The sequence below is a fragment of the Ranitomeya variabilis genome, chromosome 1, assembly GCF_051348905.1.
Source record: "Ranitomeya variabilis isolate aRanVar5 chromosome 1, aRanVar5.hap1, whole genome shotgun sequence".
Classification (NCBI taxonomy): domain Eukaryota; kingdom Metazoa; phylum Chordata; class Amphibia; order Anura; family Dendrobatidae; genus Ranitomeya; species Ranitomeya variabilis.
Genome location: NC_135232.1, coordinates 1003534840 through 1003549831, shown reverse-complemented (window position 1 = coordinate 1003549831; position 14992 = coordinate 1003534840). Strand labels below are relative to the sequence as shown.

Sequence of the window (14992 nt, the reverse complement as noted above, 5' to 3'; positions counted from 1 at the left end):
CTTTTTCAACAGATTAAACATGCTTTTTTACCTATATGTTCATGGAAATTTTAGAACCATATGAAGTTGAATTCATGTTTATGTACTTTCTTAATGTGAATACTATTTCAGAAATGTAGCAAAAAGTTCATGTTGATGTGCCTTCTTAATATGAAAACAATTTAAAAATGTTGGAAAATGCTTGAGAAATTTTGTCTGAAAAGAAATCGACAAAAGATACATATGGCACATTGGAAGACTCTAATCCCCAGAAATGAGTTGTAAAATAAAAATACCTTAGTGTTTCTTTGTACTTTTTGAATTATTGAAATCTGTTTTGCAAAGTAAAATGCACATTATCATAAAAAAAGTCACCACGATATAAACTGCGCAAAAATATTTCAGTTTTTACATAAAAAAAAAAGAAGAGGGTGTGTTTTCCAAATGTAGGGGGTATAGCTCAGTGGTAGAGCATTTGACTGCAGATCAAGAGGTCCTTGGTTCAACTCCGAGTGCCCCCTCCAGATACTTTGTCAACAGATTAAACATGCTTTTTTACCTATATGTTCATGGAAATTTTAGAACCATATGAAGTTGAATTCATGTTTATGTACTTTCTTAATGTGAATACTCTTTCAGAAATGTAGCAAAAAGTTCATGTTGATGTGCCTTCTTAATATGAAAACAATTTAAAAATGTTGGAAAATGCTTGAGAAATTTTGTCTGAAAAGAAATCGACAAAAGATACATATGGCACATTGGAAGACTCTAATCCCCAGAAATGAGTTGTAAAATATAAGTACCTTAGTGTTTCTTTGTACTTTTTGAATTAATGAAATCTGTTTAGCAAAGTAAAATGCACATTATCATAAAGAAAAGTCACCATGATATAAACTGCGCAAAAATATTTCAGTTTTTACGTAAAAAAAAAAAAGAGGGTGTGTTTTTCAAATGTAGGGGGAATAGCTCAGTGGTAGAGCATTTGACTGCAGATCAAGAGGTCCTTGGTTCAACTCCGAGTGCCCCCTCCAGATACTTTTTCAACAGATTAAAGATGCTTTTTTACCTATATGTTCATGGAAATTTTAGAACCATATGAAGTTGAATTCATTTTTATGTACTTTCTTAATGTGAATACTATTTCAGAAATGTAGCAAAAAGTTCATGTTGATGTGCCTTCTTAATATGAAAACAATTTAAAAATGTTGGAAAATGCTTGAGAAATTTTGTCTGAAAAGAAATCGACAAAAGATACACATGGCACATTGGAAGACTCTAATCCCCAGAAATGAGTTGTAAAATAAAAATAACTTAGTGTTTCTTTGTACTTTTTGAATTAATGAAATCTGTTTAGCAAAGTAAAATGCTCATTATCATAAAAAAGTCACCACGATATAAACTGTGCAAAAATATTTCAGTTTTTACGTTGTTAAAAAAAAAAAAAAAAAAAAAGGGTGTGTTTTACAAATGTAGGGGGTATAGCTCAGTGGTAGAGCATTTGACTGCAGATCAAGAGGTCCTTGGTTCAACTCCGAGTGCCCTCTCCAGATACTTTTTCAACAGATTAAACATGCTTTTTTACCTATATGTTCATGGAAATTTTAGAACCATATGAAGTTGAATTCATGTTTATGTACTTTCTTAATGTGAATACTATTTCAGAAATGTAGCAAAAAGTTCATGTTGATGTGCCTTCTTAATATGAAAACAATTTAAAAATGTTGGAAAATGCTTGAGAAATTTTGTCTGAAAAAAAATCGACAAAAGATACATATGGCACATTGGAAGACTCTAATCCCCAGAATTGAGTTGTAAAATATAAGTACCTTAGTGTTTTTTTGTACTTTTTGAATTAATGAAATCTGTTTAGCAAAGTAAAATGCACATTATCATAAAAAAAGTCACCATGATATAAACTGCGCAAAAATATTTCAGTTTTTACGTAAAAAAAAAAAAAAAAGAGTGTGTGTTTTCCAAATGTAGGGGGTATAGCTCAGTGGTAGAGCATTTGACTGCAGATCAAGAGGTCCTTGGTTCAACTCCGAGTGCCCCCTCCAGATACTTTTTCAACAGATTAAACATGCTTTTTTACCTATATGTTCATGGAAATTTTAGAACCATATGAAGTTGAATTCATGTTTATGTACTTTCTTAATGTGAATACTATTTCAGAAATGTAGCAAAAAGTTCATGTTGATGTGCCTTCTTAATATGAAAACAACTTAAAAATGTTGGAAAATGCTTGAGAAATTTTGTCTGAAAAAAAATCGACAAAAGATACATATGGCACATTGGAAGACTCTAATCCCCAGAATTGAGTTGTAAAATATAAGTACCTTAGTGTTTTTTTGTACTTTTTGAATTAATGAAATCTGTTTAGCAAAGTAAAATGCACATTATCATAAAAAAAGTCACCATGATATAAACTGCGCAAAAATATTTCAGCTTTTACATAAAAAAAAAAAAAAAAGAGGGTGTGTTTTCCAAATGTAGGGGGTATAGCTCAGTGGTAGAGCATTTGACTGCAGATCAAGAGGTCCTTGGTTCAACTCCGAGTGCCCCCTCCAGATACTTTTTCAACAGATTAAACATGCTTTTTTACCTATATGTTCATGGAAATTTTAGAACCATATGAAGTTGAATTCATGTTTATGTACTTTCTTAATGTGAATACTATTTCAGAAATGTAGCAAAAAGTTCATGTTGATGTGCCTTCTTAATATGAAAACAATTTAAAAATGTTGGAAAATGCTTGAGAAATTTTGTCAGAAAAGAAATCGACAAAAGATACATATGGCACATTGGAAGACTCTAATCCCCAGAAATGAGTTGTAAAATAAAAATACCTTAGTGTTTCTTTGTACTTTTTGAATTATTGAAATCTGTTTAGCAAAGTAAAATGCACATTATCATAAAAAAAGTCACCACGATATAAACTGCGCAAAAATATTTCAGTTTTTACGTAAAAAAAAAAGAAGAGGGTGTGTTTTCCAAATGTAGGGGGTATAGCTCAGTGGTAGAGCATTTGACTGCAGATCAAGAGGTCCTTGGTTCAACTCCGAGTGCCCCCTCCAGATACTTTTTCAACAGATTAAACATGCTTTTTTACCTATATGTTCATGGAAATTTTAGAACCATATGAAGTTGAATTCATGTTTATGTACTTTCTTAATGTGAATACTATTTCAGAAATGTAGCAAAAAGTTCATGTTGATGTGCCTTCTTAATATGAAAACAATTTAAAAATGTTGGAAAATGCTTGAGAAATTTTGTCTGAAAAGAAATCGACAAAAGATACATATGGCACATTGGAAGACTCTAATCCCCAGAAATGAGTTGTAAAATAAAAATACCTTAGTGTTTCTTTGTACTTTTTGAATTATTGAAATCTGTTTTGCAAAGTAAAATGCACATTATCATAAAAAAAGTCACCACGATATAAACTGCGCAAAAATATTTCAGTTTTTACATAAAAAAAAAGAAGAGGGTGTGTTTTCCAAATGTAGGGGGTATAGCTCAGTGGTAGAGCATTTGACTGCAGATCAAGAGGTCCTTGGTTCAACTCCGAGTGCCCCCTCCAGATACTTTGTCAACAGATTAAACATGCTTTTTTACCTATATGTTCATGGAAATTTTAGAACCATATGAAGTTGAATTCATGTTTATGTACTTTCTTAATGTGAATACTCTTTCAGAAATGTAGCAAAAAGTTCATGTTGATGTGCCTTCTTAATATGAAAACAATTTAAAAATGTTGGAAAATGCTTGAGAAATTTTGTCTGAAAAGAAATCGACAAAAGATACATATGGCACATTGGAAGACTCTAATCCCCAGAAATGAGTTGTAAAATATAAGTACCTTAGTGTTTCTTTGTACTTTTTGAATTAATGAAATCTGTTTAGCAAAGTAAAATGCACATTATCATAAAGAAAAGTCACCATGATATAAACTGCGCAAAAATATTTCAGTTTTTACGTAAAAAAAAAAAAGAGGGTGTGTTTTTCAAATGTAGGGGGAATAGCTCAGTGGTAGAGCATTTGACTCCAGATCAAGAGGTCCTTGGTTCAACTCCGAGTGCCCCCTCCAGATACTTTTTTAACAGATTAAAGATGCTTTTTTACCTATATGTTCATGGAAATTTTAGAACCATATGAAGTTGAATTCATTTTTATGTACTTTCTTAATGTGAATACTATTTCAGAAATGTAGCAAAAAGTTCATGTTGATGTGCCTTCTTAATATGAAAACAATTTAAAAATGTTGGAAAATGCTTGAGAAATTTTGTCTGAAAAGAAATCGACAAAAGATACATATGGCACATTGGAAGACTCTAATCCCCAGAAATGAGTTGTAAAATAAAAATACCTTAGTGTTTCTTTGTACTTTTTGAGTTAATGAAATCTGTTTAGCAAAGTAAAATGCACATTATCATAAAAAAAGTCACCACGATATAAACTGTGCAAAAATATTTCAGTTTTTACGTTAAAAAAAAAAAAAAAAGGGTGTGTTTTCCAAATGTAGGGGGTATAGCAAAGTGGTAGAGCATTTGACTGCAGATCAGGAGGTCCTTGGTTCAACTCCGAGTGCCCCCTCCAGATACTTTTTCAACAGATTAAACATGCTTTTTTACCTATATGTTCATGGAAATTTTAGAACCATATGAAGTTGAATTCATGTTTATGTACTTTCTTAATGTGAATACTATTTCAAAAATGTAGCAAAAAGTTCACGTTGATGTGCCTTCTTAATATGAAAACAATTTAAAAATGTTGGAAAATGCTTGAGAAATTTTGTCTGAAAAGAAATGGACAAAAGATACACATGGCACATTGGAAGACTCTAATCCCCAGAAATGAGTTGTAAAATAAAAATAACTTAGTGTTTCTTTGTACTTTTTGAATTAATGAAATCTGTTTAGCAAAGTAAAATGCTCATTATCATAAAAAAGTCACCACGATATAAACTGTGCAAAAATATTTCAGTTTTTACGTTGTTAAAAAAAAAAAAAAAAAAAAAGAGGGTGTGTTTTACAAATGTAGGGGGTATAGCTCAGTGGTAGAGCATTTGACTGCAGATCAAGAGGTCTTTGGTTCAACTCCGAGTGCCCTCTCCAGATACTTTTTCAACAGATTAAACATGCTTTTTTACCTATATGTTCATGGAAATTTTAGAACCATATGAAGTTGAATTCATGTTTATGTACTTTCTTAATGTGAATACTATTTCAGAAATGTAGCAAAAAGTTCATGTTGATGTGCCTTCTTAATATGAAAACAATTTAAAAATGTTGGAAAATGCTTGAGAAATTTTGTCTGAAAAAAAATCGACAAAAGATACATATGGCACTTTGGAAGACTCTAATCCCCAGAATTGAGTTGTAAAATATAAGTACCTTAGTGTTTTTTTGTACTTTTTGAATTAATGAAATCTGTTTAGCAAAGTAAAATGCACATTATCATAAAAAAAGTCACCATGATATAAACTGCGCAAAAATATTTCAGCTTTTACATAAAAAAAAAAAAAAAAGAGGGTGTGTTTTCCAAATGTAGGGGGTATAGCTCAGTGGAAGAGCATTTGACTGCAGATCAAGAGGTCCTTGGTTCAACTCCGAGTGCCCCCTCCAGATACTTTTTCAACAGATTAAACATGCTTTTTTACCTATATGTTCATGGAAATTTTAGAACCATATGAAGTTGAATTCATGTTTATGTACTTTCTTAATGTGAATACTATTTCAGAAATGTAGCAAAAAGTTCATGTTGATGTGCCTTCTTAATATGAAAACAATTTAAAAATGTTGGAAAATGCTTGAGAAATTTTGTCTAAAAAGAAATCGACAAAAGATACATATGGCACATTGGAAGACTCTAATCCCCAGAAATGAGTTGTAAAATAAAAATACCTTAGTGTTTCTTTGTACTTTTTGAATTATTGAAATCTGTTTAGCAAAGTAAAATGCACATTATCATAAAAAAAGTCACCACGATATAAACTGCGCAAAAATATTTCAGTTTTTACGTAAAAAAAAAGAAGAGGGTGTGTTTTCCAAATGTAGGGGGTATAGCTCAGTGGTAGAGCATTTGACTGCAGATCAAGAGGTCCTTGGTTCAACTCCGAGTGCCCCCTCCAGATACTTTTTCAACAGATTAAACATGCTTTTTTACCTATATGTTCATGGAAATTTTAGAACCATATGAAGTTGAATTCATGTTTATGTACTTTCTTAATGTGAATACTATTTCAGAAATGTAGCAAAAAGTTCATGTTGATGTGCCTTCTTAATATGAAAACAATTTAAAAATGTTGGAAAATGCTTGAGAAATTTTGTCTGAAAAGAAATCGACAAAAGATACATATGGCACATTGGAAGACTCTAATCCCCAGAAATGAGTTGTAAAATAAAAATACCTTAGTGTTTCTTTGTACTTTTTGAATTATTGAAATCTGTTTTGCAAAGTAAAATGCACATTATCATAAAAAAAGTCACCACGATATAAACTGCGCAATAATGTTTCAGTTTTTACATAAAAAAAAAGAAGAGGGTGTGTTTTCCAAATGTAGGGGGTATAGCTCAGTGGTAGAGCATTTGACTGCAGATCAAGAGGTCCTTGGTTCAACTCCGAGTGCCCCCTCCAGATACTTTGTCAACAGATTAAACATGCTTTTTTACCTATATGTTCATGGAAATTTTAGAACCATATGAAGTTGAATTCATGTTTATGTACTTTCTTAATGTGAATACTCTTTCAGAAATGTAGCAAAAAGTTCATGTTGATGTGCCTTCTTAATATGAAAACAATTTAAAAATGTTGGAAAATGCTTGAGAAATTTTGTCTGAAAAGAAATCGACAAAAGATACATATGGCACATTGGAAGACTCTAATCCCCAGAAATGAGTTGTAAAATATAAGTACCTTAGTGTTTCTTTGTACTTTTTGAATTAATGAAATCTGTTTAGCAAAGTAAAATGCACATTATCATAAAGAAAAGTCACCATGATATAAACTGCGCAAAAATATTTCAGTTTTTACGTAAAAAAAAAAAAGAGGGTGTGTTTTTCAAATGTAGGGGGAATAGCTCAGTGGTAGAGCATTTGACTCCAGATCAAGAGGTCCTTGGTTCAACTCCGAGTGCCCCCTCCAGATACTTTTTCAACAGATTAAAGATGCTTTTTTACCTATATGTTCATGGAAATTTTAGAACCATATGAAGTTGAATTCATTTTTATGTACTTTCTTAATGTGAATACTATTTCAGAAATGTAGCAAAAAGTTCATGTTGATGTGCCTTCTTAATATGAAAACAATTTAAAAATGTTGGAAAATGCTTGAGAAATTTTGTCTGAAAAGAAATCGACAAAAGATACATATGGCACATTGGAAGACTCTAATCCCCAGAAATGAGTTGTAAAATAAAAATACCTTAGTGTTTCTTTGTACTTTTTGAGTTAATGAAATCTGTTTAGCAAAGTAAAATGCACATTATCATAAAAAAAGTCACCACGATATAAACTGTGCAAAAATATTTCAGTTTTTACGTTAAAAAAAAAAAAAAAAGGGGTGTGTTTTCCAAATGTAGGGGGTATAGCAAAGTGGTAGAGCATTTGACTGCAGATCAGGAGGTCCTTGGTTCAACTCCGAGTGCCCCCTCCAGATACTTTTTCAACAGATTAAACATGCTTTTTTACCTATATGTTCATGGAAATTTTAGAACCATATGAAGTTGAATTCATGTTTATGTACTTTCTTAATGTGAATACTATTTCAAAAATGTAGCAAAAAGTTCATGTTGATGTGCCTTCTTAATATGAAAACAATTTAAAAATGTTGGAAAATGCTTGAGAAATTTTGTCTGAAAATAAATGGACAAAAGATAAACATGGCACATTGGAAGACTCTAATCCCCAGAAATGAGTTGTAAAATAAAAATAACTTAGTGTTTCTTTGTACTTTTTGAATTAATGAAATCTGTTTAGCAAAGTAAAATGCTCATTATCATAAAAAAGTCACCACGATATAAACTGTGCAAAAATATTTCAGTTTTTACGTTGTTAAAAAAAAAAAAAAAAAAAAAAGAGGGTGTGTTTTACAAATGTAGGGGGTATAGCTCAGTGGTAGAGCATTTGACTGCAGATCAAGAGGTCTTTGGTTCAACTCCGAGTGCCCTCTCCAGATACTTTTTCAACAGATTAAACATGCTTTTTTACCTATATGTTCATGGAAATTTTAGAACCATATGAAGTTGAATTCATGTTTATGTACTTTCTTAATGTGAATACTATTTCAGAAATGTAGCAAAAAGTTCATGTTGATGTGCCTTCTTAATATGAAAACAATTTAAAAATGTTGGAAAATGCTTGAGAAATTTTGTCTGAAAAAAAATCGACAAAAGATACATATGGCACTTTGGAAGACTCTAATCCCCAGAATTGAGTTGTAAAATATAAGTACCTTAGTGTTTTTTTGTACTTTTTGAATTAATGAAATCTGTTTAGCAAAGTAAAATGCACATTATCATAAAAAAAGTCACCATGATATAAACTGCGCAAAAATATTTCAGCTTTTACATAAAAAAAAAAAAAAAAGAGGGTGTGTTTTCCAAATGTAGGGGGTATAGCTCAGTGGTAGAGCATTTGACTGCAGATCAAGAGGTCCTTGGTTCAACTCCGAGTGCCCCCTCCAGATACTTTTTCAACAGATTAAACATGCTTTTTTACCTATATGTTCATGGAAATTTTAGAACCATATGAAGTTGAATTCATGTTTATGTACTTTCTTAATGTGAATACTATTTCAGAAATGTAGCAAAAAGTTCATGTTGATGTGCCTTCTTAATATGAAAACAATTTAAAAATGTTGGAAAATGCTTGAGAAATTTTGTCTAAAAAGAAATCAACAAAAGATACATATGGCACATTGGAAGACTCTAATCCCCAGAAATGAGTTGTAAAATAATAGTACCTTAGTGTTTCTTTGTACTTTTTGAATTAATGAAATCTGTTTAGCATTGGAAAATGCTTGAGAAATTTTGTCTGAAAAAAAATCGACAAAAGATACATATGGCACATTGGAAGACTCTAATCCCCAGAATTGAGTTGTAAAATATAAGTACCTTAGTGTTTTTTTGTACTTTTTGAATTAATGAAATCTGTTTAGCAAAGTAAAATGCACATTATCATAAAAAAAGTCACCATGATATAAACTGTGCAAAAATATTTCAGCTTTTACATAAAAAAAAAAAAAAAAGAGGGTGTGTTTTCCAAATGTAGGGGGTATAGCTCAGTGGTAGAGCATTTGACTGCAGATCAAGAGGTCCTTGGTTCAACTCCGAGTGCCCCCTCCAGATACTTTTTCAACAGATTAAACATGCTTTTTTACCTATATGTTCATGGAAATTTTAGAACCATATGAAGTTGAATTCATGTTTATGTACTTTCTTAATGTGAATACTATTTCAGAAATGTAGCAAAAAGTTCATGTTGATGTGCCTTCTTAATATGAAAACAATTTAAAAATGTTGGAAAATGCTTGAGAAATTTTGTCTGAAAAGAAATCGACAAAAGATACATATGGCACATTGGAAGACTCTAATCCCCAGAAATGAGTTGTAAAATAAAAGTACCTTAGTGTTTCTTTGTACTTTTTGAATTAATGAAATCTGTTTAGCAAAGTAAAATGCACATTATCATAAAAAAAGTCACCATGATATAAACTGCGCAAAAATATTTCAGTTTTTACGTAAAAAAAAAAAAAGAGTGTGTTTTCCAAAAGTAGGGGGTATAGCTCAGTGGTAGAGCATTTGACTGCAGATCAAGAGGTCCTTGGTTCAACTCCGAGTGCCCCCTCCAGATACTTTTTCAACAGATTAAACATGCTTTTTTACCTATATGTTCATGGAAATTTTAGAACCATATGAAGTTGAATTCATGTTTATGTACTTTCTTAATGTGAATACTATTTCAGAAATGTAGCAAAAAGTTCATGTTGATGTGCCTTCTTAATATGAAAACAATTTAAAAATGTTGGAAAATGCTTGAGAAATTTTGTCTGAAAAAAAATCGACAAAAGATACATATGGCACATTGGAAGACTCTAATCCCCAGAATTGAGTTGTAAAATATAAGTACCTTAGTGTTTTTTTGTACTTTTTGAATTAATGAAATCTGTTTAGCAAAGTAAAATGCACATTATCATAAAAAAAGTCACCATGATATAAACTGCGCAAAAATATTTCAGCTTTTACATAAAAAAAAAAAAAAGAGGGTGTGTTTTCCAAATGTAGGGGGTATAGCTCAGTGGTAGAGCATTTGACTGCAGATCAAGAGGTCCTTGGTTCAACTCCGAGTGCCCCCTCCAGATACTTTTTCAACAGATTAAACATGCTTTTTTACCTATATGTTCATGGAAATTTTAGAACCATATGAAGTTGAATTCATGTTTATGTACTTTCTTAATGTGAATACTATTTCAGAAATGTAGCAAAAAGTTCATGTTGATGTGCCTTCTTAATATGAAAACAATTTAAAAATGTTGGAAAATGCTTGAGAAATTTTGTCTGAAAAAAAATCGACAAAAGATACATATGGCACATTGGAAGACTCTAATCCCCAGAATTGAGTTGTAAAATATAAGTACCTTAGTGTTTTTTTGTACTTTTTGAATTAATGAAATCTGTTTAGCAAAGTAAAATGCACATTATCATAAAAAAAGTCACCATGATATAAACTGCGCAAAAATATTTCAGTTTTTACATAAAAAAAAAAAGAGGGTGTGTTTACCAAATGTAGGGGGTATAGCTCAGTGGTAGAGCATTTGACTGCAGATCAAGAGGTCCTTGGTTCAACTCCGAGTGCCCCCTCCAGATACTTTTTCAACAGATTAAACATGCTTTTTTACCTATATGTTCATGGAAATTTTAGAACCATATGAAGTTGAATTCATGTTTATGTACTTTCTTAATGTGAATACTATTTCAAAAATGTAGCAAAAAGTTCATGTTGATGTGCCTTCTTAATATGAAAACAATTTAAAAATGTTGGAAAATGCTTGAGAAATTTTGTCTGAAAACAAATGGACAAAAGATACACATGGCACATTGGAAGACTCTAATCCCCAGAAATGAGTTGTAAAATAAAAATACCTTAGTGTTTCTTTGTACTTTTTGAATTAATGAAATCTGTTTAGCAAAGTAAAATGCTCATTATCATAAAAAAGTCACCACGATATAAACTGCGCAAAAATATTTCAGTTTTTACGTAAAAAAAAAAAAAAAGAGGGTGTGTTTTCCAAATGTAAGGGGTATAGCTCAGTGGTAGAGCATTTGACTGCAGATCAAGAGGTCCTTGGTTCAACTCCGAGTGCCCCCTCGAGAATACTTTTTCAACAGATTAAACATGCTTTTTTACCTATATGTTCATGGAAATTTTAGAACCATATGAAGTTGAATTCATGTTTATGTACTTTCTTAATGTGAATACTATTTCAGAAATGTAGCAAAAAGTTCATGTTGATGTGCCTTCTTAATATGAAAACAATTTAAAAATGTTGGAAAATGCTTGAGAAATTTTGTCTGAAAAGAAATCGACAAAAGATACATATGGCACATTGGAAGACTCTAATCCCCAGAAATGAGTTGTAAAATAAAAGTACCTTAGTGTTTCTTTGTACTTTTTGAATTAATGAAATCTGTTTAGCAAAGTAAAATGCACATTATCATAAAAAAAGTCACCATGATATAAACTGCGCAAAAATATTTCAGTTTTTACGTAAAAAAAAAAAAAAAGAGGGTGTGTTTTTCAAATGTAGGGGGTATAGCTCAGTGGTAGAGCATTTGAATGCAGATCAAGAGGTCCTTGGTTCAACTCCGAGTGCCCCCTCCAGATACTTTTTCAACAGATTAAACATGCTTTTTTACCTATATGTTCATGGAAATTTTAGAACCATATGAAGTTGAATTCATTTTTATGTACTTTCTTAATGTGAATACTATTTCAGAAATGTAGCAAAAAGTTCATGTTGATGTGCCTTCTTAATATGAAAACAATTTAAAAATGTTGGAAAATGCTTGAGAAATTTTGTCTGAAAAGAAATCGACAAAAGATACATATGGCACATTGGAAGACTCTAATCCCCAGAAATGAGTTGTAAAATAAAAATACCTTAGTGTTTCTTTGTACTTTTTGAGTTAATGAAATCTGTTTAGCAAAGTAAAATGCACATTATCATAAAAAAAAGTCACCACGATATAAACTGTGCAAAAATATTTCAGTTTTTACGTTAAAAAAAAAAAAAAAAGGGTGTGTTTTCCAAATGTAGGGGGTATAGCAAAGTGGTAGAGCATTTGACTGCAGATCAGGAGGTCCTTGGTTCATCTCCGAGTGCCCCCTCCAGATACTTTTTCAACAGATTAAACATGCTTTTTTACCTATATGTTCATGGAAATTTTAGAACCATATGAAGTTGAATTCATGTTTATGTACTTTCTTAATGTGAATACTATTTCAAAAATGTAGCAAAAAGTTCATGTTGATGTGCCTTCTTAATATGAAAACAATTTAAAAATGTTGGAAAATGCTTGAGAAATTTTGTCTGAAAAGAAATGGACAAAAGATACACATGGCACATTGGAAGACTCTAATCCCCAGAAATGAGTTGTAAAATAAAAATAACTTAGTGTTTCTTTGTACTTTTTGAATTAATGAAATCTGTTTAGCAAAGTAAAATGCTCATTATCATAAAAAAGTCACCACGATATAAACTGTGCAAAAATATTTCAGTTTTTACGTTGTTAAAAAAAAAAAAAAAAAAAAAGAGGGTGTGTTTTACAAATGTAGGGGGTATAGCTCAGTGGTAGAGCATTTGACTGCAGATCAAGAGGTCTTTGGTTCAACTCCGAGTGCCCTCTCCAGATACTTTTTCAACAGATTAAACATGCTTTTTTACCTATATGTTCATGGAAATTTTAGAACGATATGAAGTTGAATTCATGTTTATGTACTTTCTTAATGTGAATACTATTTCAGAAATGTAGCAAAAAGTTCATGTTGATGTGCCTTCTTAATATGAAAACAATTTAAAAATGTTGGAAAATGCTTGAGAAATTTTGTCTGAAAAAAAATCGACAAAAGATACATATGGCACTTTGGAAGACTCTAATCCCCAGAATTGAGTTGTAAAATATAAGTACCTTAGTGTTTTTTTGTACTTTTTGAATTAATGAAATCTGTTTAGCAAAGTAAAATGCACATTATCATAAAAAAAGTCACCATGATATAAACTGCGCAAAAATATTTCAGCTTTTACATAAAAAAAAAAAAAAAAGAGGGTGTGTTTTCCAAATGTAGGGGGTATAGCTCAGTGGTAGAGCATTTGACTGCAGATCAAGAGGTCCTTGGTTCAACTCCGAGTGCCCCCTCCAGATACTTTTTCAACAGATTAAACATGCTTTTTTACCTATATGTTCATGGAAATTTTAGAACCATATGAAGTTGAATTCATGTTTATGTACTTTCTTAATGTGAATACTATTTCAGAAATGTAGCAAAAAGTTCATGTTGATGTGCCTTCTTAATATGAAAACAATTTAAAAATGTTGGAAAATGCTTGAGAAATTTTGTCTAAAAAGAAATCGACAAAAGATACATATGGCACATTGGAAGACTCTAATCCCCAGAAATGAGTTGTAAAATAATAGTACCTTAGTGTTTCTTTGTACTTTTTGAATTAATGAAATCTGTTTAGCAAAGTAAAATGCACATTATCATAAAAAAATTCACCATGATATAAACTGCGCAAAAATATTTCAGCTTTTACATAAAAAAAAAAAAAAAAAGAGGGTGTGTTTTCCAAATGTAGGGGGTATAGCTCAGTGGTAGAGCATTTGACTGCAGATCAAGAGGTCCTTGGTTCAACTCCGAGTGCCCCCTCCAGATACTTTTTCAACAGATTAAACATGCTTTTTTACCTATATGTTCATGGAAATTTTAGAACCATATGAAGTTGAATTCATGTTTATGTACTTTCTTAATGTGAATACTATTTCAGAAATGTAGCAAAAAGTTCATGTTGATGTGCCTTCTTAATATGAAAACAATTTAAAAATGTTGGAAAATGCTTGAGAAATTTTGTCTAAAAAGAAATCGACAAAAGATACATATGGCACATTGGAAGACTCTAATCCCCAGAAATGAGTTGTAAAATAATAGTACCTTAGTGTTTCTTTGTACTTTTTGAATTAATGAAATCTGTTTAGCAAAGTAAAATGCACATTATCATAAAAAAAGTCACCATGATATAAACTGCGCAAAAATATTTCAGTTTTTACGTAAAAAAAAAAAAAAAAGAGTGTCAGTTTTCCAAATGTAGGGGGTATAGCTCAGTGGTAGAGCATTTGACTGCAGATCAAGAGGTCCTTGGTTCAACTCCGAGTGCCCCCTCCAGATACTTTTTCAACAGATTAAACATGCTTTTTTACCTATATGTTCATGGAAATTTTAGAACCATATGAAGTTGAATTCATGTTTATGTACTTTCTTAATGTGAATACTATTTCAGAAATGTAGCAAAAAGTTCATGTTGATGTGCCTTCTTAATATGAAAACAATTTAAAAATGTTGGAAAATGCTTGAGAAATTTTGTCTGAAAAAAAATCGACAAAAGATACATATGGCACATTGGAAGACTCTAATCCCCAGAATTGAGTTGTAAAATATAAGTACCTTAGTGTTTTTTTGTACTTTTTGAATTAATGAAATCTGTTTAGCAAAGTAAAATGCACATTATCATAAAAAAAGTCACCATGATATAAACTGTGCAAAAATATTTCAGCTTTTACATAAAAAAAAAAAAAAAAAGAGGGTGTGTTTTCCAAATGTAGGGGGTATAGCTCAGTGGTAGAGCATTTGACTGCAGATCAAGAGGTCCTTGGTTCAACTCCGAGTGCCCCCTCCAGATACTTTTTCAACAGATTAAACATGCTTTTTTACCTATATGTTCATGGAAATTTTAGAACCAT

General features: G+C 31.0%; 19 non-coding genes across 19 annotated transcripts; all 19 read left to right on the top strand.

Annotated features, from left to right (window-relative positions):
* Positions 1-428: 428 nt before the first annotated feature.
* On the top strand, positions 429-500 carry TRNAC-GCA (transfer RNA cysteine (anticodon GCA)). Its single transcript has one exon. It is a non-coding gene; the product is annotated as a tRNA-Cys (tRNA).
* Positions 501-1451: 951 nt separating this feature from the next.
* Positions 1452-1523, top strand: TRNAC-GCA (transfer RNA cysteine (anticodon GCA)). Its single transcript has one exon. It is a non-coding gene; the product is annotated as a tRNA-Cys (tRNA).
* A 438-nt stretch (positions 1524-1961) lies between these two features.
* Positions 1962-2033, top strand: TRNAC-GCA (transfer RNA cysteine (anticodon GCA)). Its single transcript has one exon. It is a non-coding gene; the product is annotated as a tRNA-Cys (tRNA).
* Positions 2034-2471: 438 nt separating this feature from the next.
* On the top strand, positions 2472-2543 carry TRNAC-GCA (transfer RNA cysteine (anticodon GCA)). The gene has a single exon. It is a non-coding gene; the product is annotated as a tRNA-Cys (tRNA).
* Positions 2544-2978: 435 nt separating this feature from the next.
* TRNAC-GCA (transfer RNA cysteine (anticodon GCA)) lies at positions 2979-3050 on the top strand. The gene has a single exon. It is a non-coding gene; the product is annotated as a tRNA-Cys (tRNA).
* Positions 3051-3484: 434 nt separating this feature from the next.
* Positions 3485-3556, top strand: TRNAC-GCA (transfer RNA cysteine (anticodon GCA)). Its single transcript has one exon. It is a non-coding gene; the product is annotated as a tRNA-Cys (tRNA).
* A 435-nt stretch (positions 3557-3991) lies between these two features.
* Positions 3992-4063, top strand: TRNAW-CCA (transfer RNA tryptophan (anticodon CCA)). The gene has a single exon. It is a non-coding gene; the product is annotated as a tRNA-Trp (tRNA).
* A 1971-nt stretch (positions 4064-6034) lies between these two features.
* TRNAC-GCA (transfer RNA cysteine (anticodon GCA)) lies at positions 6035-6106 on the top strand. Its single transcript has one exon. It is a non-coding gene; the product is annotated as a tRNA-Cys (tRNA).
* A 434-nt stretch (positions 6107-6540) lies between these two features.
* Positions 6541-6612, top strand: TRNAC-GCA (transfer RNA cysteine (anticodon GCA)). Its single transcript has one exon. It is a non-coding gene; the product is annotated as a tRNA-Cys (tRNA).
* A 435-nt stretch (positions 6613-7047) lies between these two features.
* TRNAW-CCA (transfer RNA tryptophan (anticodon CCA)) lies at positions 7048-7119 on the top strand. Its single transcript has one exon. It is a non-coding gene; the product is annotated as a tRNA-Trp (tRNA).
* Positions 7120-8586: 1467 nt separating this feature from the next.
* TRNAC-GCA (transfer RNA cysteine (anticodon GCA)) lies at positions 8587-8658 on the top strand. Its single transcript has one exon. It is a non-coding gene; the product is annotated as a tRNA-Cys (tRNA).
* Positions 8659-9247: 589 nt separating this feature from the next.
* On the top strand, positions 9248-9319 carry TRNAC-GCA (transfer RNA cysteine (anticodon GCA)). The gene has a single exon. It is a non-coding gene; the product is annotated as a tRNA-Cys (tRNA).
* A 433-nt stretch (positions 9320-9752) lies between these two features.
* Positions 9753-9824, top strand: TRNAC-GCA (transfer RNA cysteine (anticodon GCA)). Its single transcript has one exon. It is a non-coding gene; the product is annotated as a tRNA-Cys (tRNA).
* A 436-nt stretch (positions 9825-10260) lies between these two features.
* Positions 10261-10332, top strand: TRNAC-GCA (transfer RNA cysteine (anticodon GCA)). Its single transcript has one exon. It is a non-coding gene; the product is annotated as a tRNA-Cys (tRNA).
* Positions 10333-10765: 433 nt separating this feature from the next.
* Positions 10766-10837, top strand: TRNAC-GCA (transfer RNA cysteine (anticodon GCA)). The gene has a single exon. It is a non-coding gene; the product is annotated as a tRNA-Cys (tRNA).
* A 2484-nt stretch (positions 10838-13321) lies between these two features.
* Positions 13322-13393, top strand: TRNAC-GCA (transfer RNA cysteine (anticodon GCA)). The gene has a single exon. It is a non-coding gene; the product is annotated as a tRNA-Cys (tRNA).
* A 439-nt stretch (positions 13394-13832) lies between these two features.
* TRNAC-GCA (transfer RNA cysteine (anticodon GCA)) lies at positions 13833-13904 on the top strand. The gene has a single exon. It is a non-coding gene; the product is annotated as a tRNA-Cys (tRNA).
* A 438-nt stretch (positions 13905-14342) lies between these two features.
* Positions 14343-14414, top strand: TRNAC-GCA (transfer RNA cysteine (anticodon GCA)). Its single transcript has one exon. It is a non-coding gene; the product is annotated as a tRNA-Cys (tRNA).
* A 439-nt stretch (positions 14415-14853) lies between these two features.
* Positions 14854-14925, top strand: TRNAC-GCA (transfer RNA cysteine (anticodon GCA)). The gene has a single exon. It is a non-coding gene; the product is annotated as a tRNA-Cys (tRNA).
* Positions 14926-14992: the final 67 nt, after the last annotated feature.